The sequence below is a fragment of the Macaca fascicularis genome, chromosome 1 (genome assembly GCF_037993035.2).
Source record: "Macaca fascicularis isolate 582-1 chromosome 1, T2T-MFA8v1.1".
Classification (NCBI taxonomy): domain Eukaryota; kingdom Metazoa; phylum Chordata; class Mammalia; order Primates; family Cercopithecidae; genus Macaca; species Macaca fascicularis.
In genome coordinates this window covers 37994179-38007950 of record NC_088375.1, presented here as the reverse complement: position 1 = coordinate 38007950, position 13772 = coordinate 37994179, and the positions used below count along the sequence as shown (strand labels likewise).

At 42.6% G+C, this 13772-nt stretch overlaps 1 long non-coding RNA gene across 3 annotated transcripts in view; it reads right to left on the bottom strand.

Annotated features, from left to right (window-relative positions):
- Window positions 1-6289, bottom strand: part of LOC102134495 (uncharacterized) — a 34610-nt gene extending 28321 nt beyond the window's left edge. The window contains exon 1 of one of the 3 annotated variants that reach the window (XR_273052.5): window positions 4381-6289. This is a non-coding gene — a long non-coding RNA (uncharacterized lncRNA). The remainder of the gene's footprint in view (window positions 1-4380) is intronic. The other 2 variants (XR_012429237.1, XR_001488924.4) reach the window with 2 other exon arrangements.
- Window positions 6290-13772: the final 7483 nt, after the last annotated feature.

Here is a 13772-nt window from a genome sequence, read left to right as displayed (position 1 = left end):
AAAATGTTAATTTACACATAAGGAAAGAAAATCCAAACAAAAGCGAAAACAACAATCCAAAGGGGGTAATGATGTAGGTTCAGAGCTAAGTTGATCTCAGTCTACACCGTATGACCTTTATTTCTCATTGTTGCAACATTCAGAATAGTAAGTGGACTTGTCAGAGCATTTTTTTTTTTAAATCAAGCACATCTTAAAGTCTGTTTTCCTCTTTACTGTCAGTTCGTGAGTTCTAAGTCCGAAGAAGAAACAAAATTAGGATTTGACTGCTGTTTAAAATAAAGATATAATTACATAAACAATTTGTTCCATTTACTGTGTCATACAACGGCAACGCCTCTCTTTGCCAAGTCTAAGGACCCAAAGAACAAAGATAATCCAGCTAGCCCGTTACACGGGCGGAACCCAAACCTAGCTCCATGCCGCCATCATCTGGTCAATATGTATATTCCACTTGCACTCGGGCAGTGCCCAGGAGACGATGGATGTCCGGAATCCTGAACCACCCAGAGTGGAATTCAAACCCTCAGGACTCATTTTTCATGCAAAGAAATTATATTTTATGAAAGCACAATATAAAATTAGATATTATGTTATGTCTTACGGAGACCCTTTATTCTTCAAACCAGTAAGTGAAACCAGAAAAATATTGCAGAAATTGATTAAAAAATGTTTCTTAGCTTCAAGTTCAGGGATACTTTCCTTAAAGATCTTTACTTCAGGCCAGGCTCAGTGGCTCATGCCTGTAATCCCAGTGCTTTGCGTGACTGAGGCGGGAGCATCGTTTGAGGCCAGGAGTTCAAAGTTACATTGAGCTTTGAGCCGGTCACTACACTCCAGCCTGGATGACAGAATGAGATCCCATCTCAAAAACAAAAAAAACAAACAAAAGAAACTTTACTTCAAATGCACCTGCAAATAGTTCAATAGCACCTTCTGCCAATGGAGCAGAATGTGTTTTAGTAGACATAAAAGGCCCACACTCCTTAGAAGACCTGGGAATTAGATCCACTTGGACACTCACCTAAATGTAAGGCCTAAGGCAAGTCGCCTAATATTTAAGGGGCCTCTTCTGGAAAATAATGGGGTTCAGCAGAGAACTTTTTATGGAGAGGATATCCAGCTTAAAAAATCCTATTATTATTTAACTTCAGTATGTACCACAAAACTTAGTACTTAATTTTATTGTCTTGTTGGACTTTCTAATAGTTTCCTGAGCACTAATTTTGTTTCTCCGACTAAAATTTAAGTTACTTAATGGCAAGGATGACATCAGACTCCCCAGTCTGTGTACTTTTTACTGTATTACATTACCTGAAAGATTAGTGTCAGCATTTAATAAGTTATTGTTGATCAATTTTTAGAAAGTCAAAATGATATGAACATTTAAAAATATATTTACTAATACACACTGAGCACATTTAATATAATAGCTACTGTATTTTCAACAACAAAAATGTTACAAATGTTGGCAGAAGTCAGCTAGCCACTATGTCCTTAATTGAGTCCACCAAATTTGCCTTCCTCAGTGGTTCCATACTTATCAAGCACAATGGAACCTCTTCAGGACTGGTGTCTAAGAGTATGCTAGGCTTTTATGATCTAATCCTATTTTGCTTTGTGGCATTTGATTTGCCTCTATATTTGTATCATGTAATGATAAATAACATCTCTAAAGTCAGTCTGTAAACCCACAAACACATTCCTCAGAAGTCTTTCTTATTCATGCTGGGTGGCCCATCATCATCAAACAGCCTCTTAAGTTGTCCATCATCATCAAATGGCCTCTGCCCAGGGGGTTTCAAAATTAATGACATTTTCTCCTCCTCGTCCTCCTCCTTCTCCTCCTCTTCCTCCTCCTCCTTTTTCTCCTCCTCCTCCTTGAAACCTGTCACCCAGGCTGGAGTGCAGTGGCACAATCACAGCTCACTGCAGCCTCCACCTCCTGGGCTCAAGAAATCCTCCCACCTCAGCCTCCAGAGTAGCTGGGACCACAGGTGCATCCCACCACGCCCAGCTAATTTTTGTATTTTTTGTAGAGACAGGGTAGCGATATGTTTCTCAGGCTGGTCTTGAACTCCTGGACTCAAGCAATTCACCCACCTTGGCCTCCCACAGTGCTGGGATTATAGGCATGAGCCACCATGCCTGGCCCATTTCTTCTTCTTAATTTTTAGTAGGAAATACCTATTTCTGAGAACTTGAAGATGTGATTGTTTTCATTAAATTTTGCTCATTATACAGATTCACAAAGACTCCAAGGTCAAGACTCTGGTTTTTTTGTTGTGATTCCTTTTTTTGCTTTTTTTTTTTTTTTTTAGAGACGGAGTCTCGCTCTGTCGCCCAGGCTGGAGTGCAGTGGCCGCATCTCAGCTCACTGCAAGCTCCGCCTCCCGGGTCTATGCCATTCTCCTGCCTCAGCCTCCCGAGTAGCTGGGACTACAGGCGCCCGCCACCTCGCCCGGCTAGTTTTTTGTATTTTTTAGTAGAGACGGGGTTTCACCGTATTTAGCCAGGCTGGTCTCGATCTCCTGACCTTGTGATCCGCCCGTCTCGGCCTCCCAAAGTGCTGGGATTACAGGCTTGAGCCACCGCGCCCGGCCCTTTTTTTGCATTTAATAAAAATCTGTAATTATCTTATTTGAAGGTTGTCATATGAACTTCCAGATTATGCAAATTAGATAATGCTGTCTAATATCTCTACCTGTTTATCTGCCTATATGCTAGAGTCCTGCTAATGTGCTTAAAGAGTTGGATTAGAGGTCATGGATTTCCTAGGAGATTATGTCTTCGGTGAATACTGCCAATTTGACTCAGCACAGTAAAAATGCGAGATTTTATTTTAGTGACCAGTTTACAAATCAGGAATATACAGCTTCCAGCGTGAACCCAAGGTGCCTGTCAGAGAATAAAGTGAGGGTTTGGCTTTTATAAAGTTCCTGCCCTGGTTCCCAATCAAGTCTGTTTAGGAAAATGAATGATTCAAATTTGCTTAGTTCCGATTGATTGACAACTGAGCCCTGATTGGCAGAGGTAGGTGGGCCCTAAGTTGTCTGTTTGGGTGAGCTCTGAAACTGCCAGAGTTGAACAGAGGTGTGGATTTCTGGGGAACTCAGGGTACATGTATGACATGGTCAGCAAATGACTGCTTGGCTTGATTTTAAATTTAGGCCGAGTTAGCCGCTCTGGATTTATCTTGAAGGATTGGGTCTTTCAGGTTCACATTTGTTTACACTTATAACAACTCTCCTCTTTATTTAAATTTTAAATATTTGCAAAATAAGGCAGCCTTTGTTAGGCAAGTTTTATCCTGTTAAGAATATAACACCCATCCCAATTATAAATGTATGCTAGATAAGAGAGGAAAACAGCTAACTGCATTTCTGCTGTTTGCTTATTGAATCTTATTTTCAAGTGAAAACAAGCAACACTGGTTGTTGTTTTTGCACTACTACTGCGCCTTTGCCCGTGCAGCTTCTGCGTGGCATGCCCTTTTCTGCATCACTTGCAGTATTTTATTGACCTTATTAATTTACTATCTATAAACCCTTAAAGAACAACGACTGCGGCCGGGCGCGTTGGCTCACGCCTGTAATCCCAGCACTTTGGAAGGCCCAGGCGGGCGGATCACAAGGTCAGAAGATCCAGACCATCCTGGCTAATATGGTGAAACCCCGTCTCTACTAAAAATACCAAAAAAATTAGCTGGGCGTTGTGGCGGGCGCCTGTAGTCCCACCTACTCCGGAGGATGAGGCAGGAGAATGGCGTGAACTCGGGAGGCGGAGCAGAGGTGGAGTATCCTGGGCGACAGACTGAGACTCCGTCTCAAAAAAAAAAAAAAAAAGAACAACGACTGTGTCTTTTATACACTCACTTCACTCATTTATTTATTCAATAAAGATTTAGCTGGCTGGCCGAAGTGGGTTACGCCTGTAATCCCAGCCCTTTGGAGGCCAAGGCGGGCAGATCACTTGAGGTCAGGAGTTGGAGACCAGCCTGGGCAACATGGCGAAACGCCATCTGTACCAAAATTCAAAAGTTACCCAGGCGTGGTGGTGCACGCTTGTAGTCCCAGCTCCTCGGGAGGCTGAGGTAGGAGGATTGCTTGAGTCCAGGAGGGGGAGGTTGCAGTGTTACAAGAGTTACTAAGATTATGTTGGGCAGATAGAGAGGAAAAGGAGTTGTTGTAAAGTTACTTCTTTTAAAGCAGCTCCAGAAACATTTCTTGTCTAGCAGGAAAGCCCTGGCTCTTAGAGCTAGGCCAGCACCCTTTGATACGCAAATACAGGCCATTAGAAACCGGGTCCACCCAAACGTGGCGATTCCTGCCCTTGCCCAAACATGTGCCTGGTAACACGGCTGCCCCCACATATCCCTACCTGTGTAGAACATCATGGCACCCCGCATTTGCGTCTTAAAAGGCCAGAGTGGGGCCGGGCGCGGTGGCTCAAGCCTGTAATCCCAGCACTTTGGGAGGCCGAGGCGGGTGGATCACGAGGTCAGGAGATCGAGACCATCCTGGCTAACATGGTGAAACCCCGTCTCTACTAAAAATACAAAAAACTAGCCGGGCGTGGTGGCGGGCGCCTGTAGTCCCAGCTACTCGGAGGCTGAGGCAGGAGAATGGCGTGAACCTGGGAGGCGGAGCTTGCAGTGAGCCCAGATCGCGCCACTGCACTCCAGCCTGGGTGACACAGCGCGAGACTCCGTCTCAAAAAAAAAAAAAAAAAAGGCCAGAGTGGGAGGGCCGGTTTTTTCCTCAGGCTACCATGAATGACATGGCTGGTCAAACCAATCCCTTGAGCCCTATGCAAATCAGACACCACCTCCTCCAGTCTATTCATATAAGCAGCCACTTTTCCACCGCTGGTGGGGTTTTCTCTCTTGGCTTTGGAGCACCCCCCACCCCCGGCCCCCGCCCGCGTCTGTATATGGGAGAGCTTCTTCCTCCTTACGTGCCTATTAAACTCTCTGCGCCTTAAAACCACTACAGGTGTGTCCGTGCCGTTTTATCTAATTTGACTTGAGACAAACAACCCAGGTGTTTCTCCACTCGTTGGAGCCATATCAGCAGCAAGCCAAGATCGTGCCACTGCACTCCAGCCTGGGTGACAGTTAGACCCCATCTCAAAAAAAAAGAAAAGAAAAGAAAATATTTAGCTATGTGTCAACTCTGGAGAGTATAGCAGCAATAAAAACAGACAAAAATCCCTTCCCTCGTGAAACTTATATAGATTAGATATAATAAATGAGTAAAAGCTACCATGTATTAGATGAAACGAGTGCTAAAGAAGTAGACTAGGGAGTGTTGGTGGGAGTGGGGTTGCAAGTTTTTAATAGGGTTGTCAAGGAAGTTTTTATTAATGTGACATTTGAGCAAAGACCTGAAAGAGATGAGGGCAAACTGTGTATATCTTGGGGCAGAGTGTTCCAGAAAGAGGGAATAACAAGTGCAAGGATACTAAAATGGTAATATGTTGGATTGTTCTTGACTTGTAGAAGAGCCACAGGGAGGTTCATGTGGCTGGAGGAGAGTGAGGGAAAGAATAATTTTGTTCATCTTAGTATTAGGAGTTAGCACTGTGTCTGAATCATATCAGGAATTAATGTATTTTAATGGATCAATCAGTATTTTGGTGCTAATGTAAAAAAAATTGTCAAATACCAACATCATTTTTCACAGAATTAGAAAAAAACAATTCTAAAATTCATATGGAACAAAAAAAGAGCCCCAATAGCCAAAGCAATCCTAAGCAAAAAGAACAAGCCTTGTCATGCGCGTCCGTGTGAAGAGACCACCAAACAGGCTTTGTGTGAGCAATAAAGTTTTTTAATCACCTGGGTGCAGGCGGGCTGAGTCCGAAAAGAGAGTCAGTGAAGGGAGATAAGGGTGGGGCCGTTTTATAGGATTTGGGTAGGTAAAGGAAAGTTCCAGTCAAAGGGGGGTTGTTCTCTGGTGGGCAGGAGTGGGGGTTACAAGGTGCTCAGTGGGGGAGATTTTTGAGCCAGGATGAGCCAGGAAAAAGAATTTCACAAGATAATGTCATCGCTTAAGGCAAAGACTGGCCATTTTCACTTCTTTTGTGGTGGAATGTCATCAGTTAAGGCGGGGCAGTGTATTTTTCACTTCTTTTGTGATTCTTCAGTTACTTCAGGCCATCTGGGCCTATATCTGCAAGTCACAGGGGATGTGGACATGCAAGTCACAGGGGATGCAATGGCTTGGCTTGGGCTCAGAGGCCTGACAAATTTGGAGGCATCACATTACCGAGCTTCAAATTATGCTATGAAGCTGCAGTTACCAAAACAGCATGGTACTGGTATAAAAATAGGCACACAGACCAATAAAACAGAATAGAGAACCCAGAATAAACCCAAATACATGCAGCCAACCGATCTTTGACAAAGCATAGAAAAACATCAATTGGGAAATGGACATCCTATTTAATAAACGATGCTGGGGAAACTGACGAGCCACATGTAGAAGAATGAAACTGGATCCCTATCTCATCTTATACAAATATCAACTCAAGATGAATAAAAGACTTAAATATAAGACCTGAAACCATAAAAATTCTAGAAGACAACATTGTAAAAACTCTTTTAGACATCAGCCTTGGCAAAGTATTCATGATTAAGACCTAAAAAGCAAATTCAACAAAAACAAAAATAAATAAATGGAACCTAATTAAACTAAAAATCTTCATAGCAAAAGAAATAATAATCAGAGTAAACAGACAACCCACAGAGTGGAATAAAATTTTTTTTTTTTTTTTTTTTTTTTGAGACGGAGTCTCGCTCTGTCGCCCAGCCCAGGCTGGAGTGCAGTGGCGCCATCTCGGCTCACTGCAAGCTCCGCCTCCCGGGTTCACGCCATTCTCCTGCCTCAGCCTCCCGAGTAGCTGGGACTACAGGCGCCCACAACCGCGCCCGGCTAATTTTTTGTATTTTTAGTAGAGACGGGGTTTCACCGTGGTCTCGATCTCCTGACCTTGTGATCCGCCCACCTCGGCCTCCCAAAGTGCTGGGATTACAGGCGTGAGCCACCGCGCCCGGCCGGAATAAAATATTTTTAACCTATGCATCCCACAAAGGGCTAGTGTTGAGAATCTACAAGGAACCCAAACAAATTAGCAAGAAAAAAAAATCCCATCCAAAAGTGGGCAAAGGACATGCGCAGACATTTCTCAAAAGAAGATATACAGGCCGGGTGCAGTGGCTCACGCCTGTAATCCCAGCACTTTGGGAGGCCGAGACAAGTGGATCACGAGGTCAGGAGATCGAGACCATCCTGACTAACATGGTGAAACCCCGTCTCTACTAAAAATGCAAAAATTAGGCGGGCGCGGTGGTGGGTGTCTGTAGTCCCAGCTACTTGGGAGGCTGAGGCAGGAGAATGGCATGAACCCGGGAGGCGGAGCTTGCAGTGAGTGGAGATCGCGCCACTGCACTCCAGCCTGGGTGACAGAGTGAGACTCCGTCTCAAAAAAAAAAAAAAAAAAAAAAAAAAAAAATATATATATATATATATATATATATATATACACAAATGGCCAACAAACATATGGAAAATGCTCAACGTTATTAATCATCAGGGAAATGCAAATTAAAACCACAATGAGTTACTACCTTACCCCTGTAAGAATGGTCATTATTAAAAAGTCAAAAAAACAATAGATGTCGGCATGGATGTGGGGAAAAGGGAATGCTTGTTCACTGCTGGTGGGAATGTAAATTAATACAACCTCTATAGAAAACAGTACGGAGATTCTTTAAAGAACTAAAAGTAGATTGACCATTTGATCCAGCAATCCCACTACTGGATGTACCCAAAGGAAAATAAGTCATTATATGAAAAAGACACTTGCACACATGTTTATAGCAGCACAATTCACAATTGCAAAGATGTGGAACCAACCTAAGTGCCCATCAACCAATGAGTAGATAAAGAAAATATGGCATATATACACCACAGAATACCAGTCAGCCATTAAAAGGAATAAAAAAATGTCTTTGGCAGCAACTTAGATGGAGCTGGAGGCCATTATTCTGAGTGAAGTAACTCAGGAGTGGGAAACCAAAAGCTGTATGTTCTCGCTTGTAAGTGGAAGCTAAGCTTTGAGTACACGAAGACATACAGAGTGGTATAATGGAGTGGTATAATGGGAATGGGGTTAGAGATAAATAACTACATATTAGGTACAATGTACACTACTTGGGTGACAGGTGCACTAAAATCTCAGAAGTCACCACTACATTATTCATCCATGCAACGAAAAAAATTTATACCTCAAAAGCTATTGATATAAAATTCTTTTAAATGTTGTCAGTATTTCACAAAAACCTAAATTGTACTAAATCCAGTCCAGTAACTTTTGTAACAATGAAAATATTTTGTCTGGTTGCCCTGACTTTGGTTATGCTATTGAAACAGGTATGACTTTTGTTAACTCAGATTTTTAGGTCAGTTCAGATGTTATGTTGGAAGTATTTTACAACAATCACATATTTTTCTCTTTGTATTTCTTTTGTTGAAATAATTAGAACTGTAGCTTATAATGAATATAAACACTGGAAAATGCCACAACATTGTTGGGTAGTATTCTAATAACATAACGTTCAGATCTCCTAGCAAGGTTAACAGCACTGCTCAGCATCACTTAAACAAATTGCCAGTTTGAGGACTTATTTTGCTTCTAAAACTAATTTCTTAGAACATCACTCATAGAATTTTATTTATTATGCATATCATGTAATCAATATTTATTTTACTTGCAAGAATGACTCATCATTACCAGAAGATGGGACTGTGAACACCACATGCAACATGGCCGCCATCACCAGCCAGACTGATTAGATCTTCACTGCTTCTCTCCTGCCTGCTCCTTTTTCTGCTCACTTTAGACGCCATTTGTCAGTGTTTCCTGCCATTGCTTTTCACTAGTTAACGGGTTTGAATCAGGGTATGTTGACTGCTAAACTTTAATTCCTGCAGAATTGTAATACTTTCTTTTGATTTCCTGATTTCTTGGCTGATTTTTCTTGGGATTCAAAGAAACAAACAGTTAAGCTTTGAACGACTCAGAAGTAAGGGGATCGACCCCTGAGCAGTCAATTACTGTTGACTGCAAGCCATGCCAATAACAGAAACAGTTGAATAACACATATTTTGTATGTTATATGTATTATGTACTGTCTTCTTGAAATAAAGTAAGCTAGAGAGAAGAAAATGTCATTAAGAAAACCATAAGGAAGAGAAAATACATTCATAGTATTGTTCTTATTTATCAATACTGTAAGTTTCTTTATTTTACTTACAAGATGAATCCCTGCCTGAAGTGGCAGCAACCACAGCTGCAGATCTCAATCTACAGTACTTATTAAGCAATTTAACTTTTCCTTGTAATGTCATGACTTTTCTCTGCTTTTTGGGAGCACTTACAGCATCACTAGCAGCACTTTGTTTGGGTACCACGGTGTTATTCAAGGTTTATGGTAGTGCACTAAACACGATGAAAAATACACAGGAACCGTGAGTGATCACTTTTTACTATGATACACAATTTACCGGAGAGATAACTGCTCTTGCGGAGACGATTAACATCACAAAGTGTTTTAAGTGGATACATTCAAAACACTTGAGCTCACTGCAATAGCAACGAGAGGCGCCCGGAGATTAGTACAGCACTACAGTATGTATGAGTTATGTGCAGTTATGATTTAATGCTGCATCGTTATGTTTATTTCAATTTCTCTCAACTGTTAATGGTGCCATGGTCTGTGTTTGTGTGTGTATGTTTTGATAAATTTTAACTTTTTATAATATGTTTGTGGGCAGGGAGCCGTGGCTCACACCTCTAATCCAGCACAAGGCGGGTGGATCACCGGAGGTCAGAAGTTCAAGACCAGCCTGACCAACATGGTGAAACCCCCATCTCTACTAAAAACACAAAAATTAGTCGGGCACAGTGGCGGGCACTTGTAATCCCAGCTATTCGGGAGGCTGAGGCAGGAGAATCACTTGAACCCTGGAGGCAGAGGTTGCAGTGAGCCAAGACCGCTTAATTGCACTCCAGCCTGGGCAACAAGAGCGAAGCTCCCTCTCAAAAAAAATATATATATATTTGTGTATATTTCATGGTATTAAGTGATAAAATAGATGAGTATCTACATATTTTATGCATTCATGACATACCTTTTTCTTAATTTTTCAATATTTCTAGGCTGTACAGTTTATCTGTGTTTTTTAAATTGTCACAAATCTCCAAAACATTTTCCAATATATATAGAAAAAACCCATGTATAAATGTATGCACAGAGTTCAAACTTGTGTTATTCCAGGGTCAACTGTACTATCTTTCCCAAGAAATGCCTGAAGGGAAATGCTAATGGTAAAAGATCTATCTCCTCAGTGTCACCAGATCCTGACAGTTTTGGGATTTTAATAGACTCCTCAAGAAACGAAAGCTTGGCCGGGCATGGTGGCTCAAGCCTGTAATCCCAGCACTTTGGGAGGCCGAGACGGGTGGATCACGAGGTTAGGAGATCGAGACCATCCTGGCTAACACGGTGAAACCCCATCTCTACTAAAAAATACAAAAAACTAGCCGGGCGAGGTGGCGGGCGCCTGTAGTCCCAGCTACTCGGGAGGCTGAGGCAGGAGAATGGCGTGAACCCGGGAGGCGGAGCTTGCAGTGAGCCGAGATCCGGCTACTGCACTCCAGCCTGGGCGACAGAGCGAGATTCCGTCTCAAAAAAAAAAAAAAAAAAAAAAAGAAATGAAAGCTTCTCAAGTGTCAATGTCCTTCGGGCAGAGACCTCCAGGAACGCATCTGTAGTTAACCAAGTTAGAATTATTTCTGGTTGCAGTGAGGAAGAACATACACCTCGAGGAAGAATGGGCTGCCTCAGTAAGAGCGTGTTAAGAAAGAACCTATTATAGAATCTGGGCTTTGTGGTGATTTGGGGGAGTGTCTAAGGAAGCAGGAATATGCTCTCAGTTGGATGCAGTCAGAAAGCTGGGGGAAGTCTATGATTGTGTCAGCAGGGAAATGTATCTGAGTCACACGACTTCAAAATAGTAATACCGGTGGTGAATCCCTAGGGGTCTGCAGCAACCTCAATTCTGGCCTCCTCAGAATAAAGTATTCAACTGAGGGGCAGAAGGCAGAAGGAGAGACCCAGGAAAGTTTTACAGCACGAGTAAAAGTTTATTAAAAAGCATTAGAGCAGGAACGAAACGAAGGAAAGTATGCTTGGAAGACAGCCAAACAGGCAACTTGAAAAGCAAGTACGCAGCTTGATATTTTGACTTGCGGTTTGTTTTTGTTTTGAGACAGAGTCTTGCTCTGTTGCCTAGGCTGGAGTGTAGTAGCGCCATCTTGGCTTGCAACCTCCACCTCCCAGGTTCAAGTGATTCTCATGCTTCAGCCTCCTGATTTTTTTTTTTTTTTTTGTATTTTTAGTAGAGACAGGATTTCACCATGTTGGCCAGTCTGGTCTCAAACTCCTGACCTCAGATGATCCACCCGTCTCGGCCTCCCAAAGTGCTGGGATTACAGGCATGAGCCACCGTGTGCCTGGCCTTGGGGTTTTATACATTGGCTTACTTCTGGGGTCTTGCATTACTTCTCCCCTTATTGTTCCCTTGGGGTTGGCTGTCCGTGTGGGGAAAAGAAAGAGAGATCAGACTGTTACCGTGTCTATATAGAAGGAAGTAGACATACGAGACTCCATTTTGTTCTGTATTTGAGATGCTGTTAATCTGTGACCCTACCCCTAACCCTGTCCTTGCAAGAGACATGTGCTGTGGTGACTCAAGGTTTAATGGATTTGGGGCTGTGCAGGGTGTGCTTTGTTAAACAAGTGCCTGAAAGCAGCATGCTTGTGAAAAGTCATCACCATTCTCTTAATCTCAAGTAACCAGGGACACGTACACTGCCAAAGGTTGCAGGGACCTCTGCCTAGGAAAGCTAGGTATTGTCCAAGGTTTCTCCCCATGTGATAGTCTGAAATATGGCCTCGTGGGAAGGGAAAGACCTGATCGTCCCCGAGCCTGACACCCATGAAGGGTCTGTGCTGAGGAGGATTAGTATAAGAGGAAAGAAGGCCTCTGGGCAGTTGAGATAGAGAACAGCGTCTGTCTCCTGCCCATCCCTGGGCAATGGAATGTCTGGGTATAAAACCCGATTGTATGTTCTATTTACTGAGATGGGAGAAAACCGCCTTAGGGCTGAAGGTGGGACTTGCTAGTGGCAATGCTGCTCTTTATGCACTAAAAAGGTTTATGGAGATGTTTGCATATGCATATCAAGGCACAGCACTTTTCCTTAAACTTATTCATGTCACAGAGAACTTTATTCATATGTCTTTCTGCTGACCTACTCTGTACTATGATCCTACTATCCTGCCACTTCTGGTTTTCCGAGATGGTAAAGATAATGATCAATAAATACTGAGGGAACTCGGAGACCGGTGCCGGCGCGGGTCCTCTGTGTGCTGAGCGCCCGTCCCCTGGGCCCACTTTTTCTTTTTTTTTTTTTTAATTTATTTATTATTATTATACTTTAAGTTGTAGGGTACATGTGCATAACGTGCAGGTTTGTTACATATGTATACTTGTGCCATGTTGGTGTGCTGCACCCATCAACTCGTCATTTACATCAGGTATAACTCCCAATGCAATCCCTCCCCCCTCCCCCTCCCCATGATAGGCCCCGGTGTGTGATGTTCAATGAGATCACTTGGACTCAGGAAGGGCCCACTTTTTCTTTCTCCATACTTTGTCTCTGTGTCTCATTTCTTTTCTCAAGTCTCTCGTTCCACCTAAGGAGAAACGCCCACAGGTGTGGAGGGGCAGGCCACTCCTTCAGTCCACATGCGCATGCTTGAGCCTACTCACCCCACTCCTGAGATCTTATTGGGAAGCTGCTGATCACTCGTTTCAGGTGTTTTCTATCAGGAGATGGCTGGTCCCTGGTGCCAGCTGTGATCAATTATTATTTTAGTGAGACCGTTAACAACCGCTTGACCATCACCTGAAGGTTGCCTGACATTCCTGATATGTGCGTGTGGTGGGGAGCCCTCTCCTGCCCTGCTCATTCCTGACTAGCTACCCACTATAACAAGATTGAGATCTTGGGCATCTCAGTCTTACCTATAGAGAAGAGACTAGCATGAGAATAAAGCTACAATTTGTAAAGTAGTAGTAGTTATTTGTTTGGGCCAAGAAAAAGATGTTGTGTTTTGCAGTCAGTAAAGTGAGCTTTTTGCCTGTGCTTAGAAAAGCTTAATGAAGTGGTTTGCTTTGTATCATTGTATCATGATTTCAGAGTGACCTTGCCTGCGGTTGCTATTTTGTGAGATTATTTCTATCCAATAGGAGAATAACAAGGCCTAGCTGTGAGTGCCGGTCAGCTTCTGAATGTTAAGGACCCTTTCCTTTTTCTTTCTTACACGTTATTTTTATAATAAATTTTTCATTCAAATGTATACATAAAGTACATAAATTATAAATGAATTTTCATAAAGTGAACAAACACATCAGTGTACTAATGTCTGGCGTAAGAAACAACATATCCAAATACCAGAAGTCCCCTTCATGTGCCCTTCAGATCATTAACCCTAAGGTTACCCACTATCCTGAGTCTAACACCACAGATTAGTTTTGCCTGATTTTGAATTTTTTATGACTAGAAACCTATAATATGTACTGTTTTGAGTATAGGCCTCCTGAATTCAACATTTATGTTTGAGATTCATTCATGTTGTT